The following is a 2,500-nucleotide window of genomic DNA, read 5'->3' on the forward strand; positions in this document are numbered from 1 at the left end:
CGGTTTTAGTGCGAACACCCTTGCTCCCAACTGAGCTTGCCGCTGCCGACAGAGGCCCGGGAGCGTGCTGTCGTGGCATTGCCGGCGGGAGACAACACGCGCCACCTATGGTGACCGGCAGCTCCAACGCCAGCGCCACACAAGGGCAAAGCCCCACTTGGGTGCAGAAGCGAACTCTCCCAGCACAGCGCACGCGCCAACACGTCCGCACAACTGCGATACAAACCACCTGCGAGAACCGCTGGGGCGACCGAGCAGCAGACGGCGTCGCGGCGCCGAGTGCCAGGCGGCGGCGCATCCTCAACGCACACAGTCCTCAATCAGACCAGCACACTGCAGATGTCCACCGCGCTTCGCACCGGGCTCGGCTGAACCAACTTTGGCCGCCAGGCGCCGCGTGCAGGGTGCGCCGCAGCGTAGCTGCGCCGCCTGCCGGGCCCGTCGGCTGGCGCTCCTGCCACTCGGCGCCCCCCACCAGCCGCCTGTTGCGCGTGCGCCCACGCAGCGCGCGGCCAACACGCCGGGCGGCCCCCCTTCACCGGCCGGGAACAGTCCCACCAAGCCACCGCCGCGTATCGCTTCATACCCACATGGGCCTAGTCACGCGTGTGGATGTGGCGGGTACCGCTGAAACAACCGGTTAATAGCTGTACCGATCGTCGCCATCACAGATTCACCTCCAGCGTGAACAACCGCTCAACAACGGATTTCCAGTTCATTTGCGTATCTTGGGCAGTAAACGTAGATGTCCACCTACATTTGCGAATTCAACAATTCTTGCATGCCAGGATGTCATGTGTCACGACACGCTACATCAGACCACATACACACTGCGACATGTGCAGAAGAGAACACGTGGAAGGTGGCCCGCGCACGTATGCGATGTACCTTCCGCGATCCACTGTCAACCGGCATCTGCGGCATGTCCCAGATATGGAACGCGGTCCACCAGGGTAGCACTTTGTGTGAGGCAATACGACAAAGTCGGAATACACGCGTCACTACATCAGACGGCTCACGCTGACCTGACCTGACCTGACTCACCGCACCACCACCCCCAGCGACCCAGGGTGACATACAATGCGTTCGTACGTTCCTCCCACACGCCTCTACGGCGTACCACAGTGCAACCTAGCTGTTATTGGGAGACGAGACAAGTAGCATCAAGCACAACATATGGAAATTGAGATTCGACACCGTTGGGCACAGCCAGCGTACGGTCACACGTATCACACTACTTCACTCTGTACGTAACGACCGATGATCGGTACAGCGTGTGGGTTACGCGTACGACATCAGCGGACAATGGACACAGACCATACCACGACGTACACTGAGGGCGTCGACATCTGAATGCAACTGAACAGCTGCGAGGCTCATTTAACACTCAAACGCCAGACCGACCAGCTTGAGAGGACAGAGACACAAAGAGGGGGACAGAGGGGGACAGAGGGGGGGGAGGGGGGGGGTCGGCGATATAGTCCTATTGCAGTACAATTGACAGTGGATAGCAGGAATATGTGGAAAGTAAGCAACACTCGCAAGACATCTACATGAGGATAACAACGACACCAGAGATTCCGAGCAGTGAACTATGTTAGGCAAAGGGACAACGTGGGTTAGGTTAAGGGACAACGTGGGTTAGGTTAAGGGACAACGTGGGTTAGGTTAAGGGACAACGTGGGTTAGGTTAAGGGACAACGTGGGTTAGGTTAAGGGACAACGTGGGTTAGGTTAAGGGACAACGTGGGTTAGGTTAAGGGACAACGTGGGTTAGGTTAAGGGACAACGTGGGTTAGGTTAAGGGACAACGTGGGTTAGGTTAAGGGACAACGTGGGTTAGGTTAAGGGACAACGTGGGTTAGGTTAAGGGACAACGTGGGTTAGGTTAAGGGACAACGTGGGTTAGGTTAAGGGACAACGTGGGTTAGGTTAAGGGACAACGTGGGTTAGGTTAAGGGACAACGTGGGTTAGGTTAAGGGACAACTTGAGTTAGGTTAAGGGACAACTTGAGTTAGGTTAAGGGACAACTTGAGTTAGGTTAAGGGACAAATTGAGTTAGGTTAAGGGACAAATTGAGTTAGGTTAAGGGACAAATTGAGTTAGGTTAAGGGACAAATTGAGTTAGGTTAAGGGACAAATTGAGTTAGGTTAAGGGACAACTTGAGTTAGGTTAAGGGACAACTTGAGTTAGGTTAAGGGACAAATTGAGTTAGGTTAAGGGACAACTTGAGTTAGGTTAAGGGACAACTTGAGTTAGGTTAAGGGACAACTTGAGTTAGGTTAAGGGACAACTTGAGTTAGGTTAAGGGACAACTTGAGTTAGGTTAAGGGACAAATTGAGTTAGGTTAAGGGACAAATTGAGTTAGGTTAAGGGACAAATTGAGTTAGGTTAAGGGACAAATTGAGTTAGGTTAAGGGACAAATTGAGTTAGGTTAAGGGACAAATTGAGTTAGGTTAAGGGACAACTTGAGTTAGGTTAAGGGACAACTTGAGT

Source organism: Schistocerca gregaria, unplaced genomic scaffold, assembly GCF_023897955.1.
Source record: "Schistocerca gregaria isolate iqSchGreg1 unplaced genomic scaffold, iqSchGreg1.2 ptg000999l, whole genome shotgun sequence".
NCBI classification, from domain to species: Eukaryota; Metazoa; Arthropoda; class Insecta; order Orthoptera; family Acrididae; genus Schistocerca; species Schistocerca gregaria.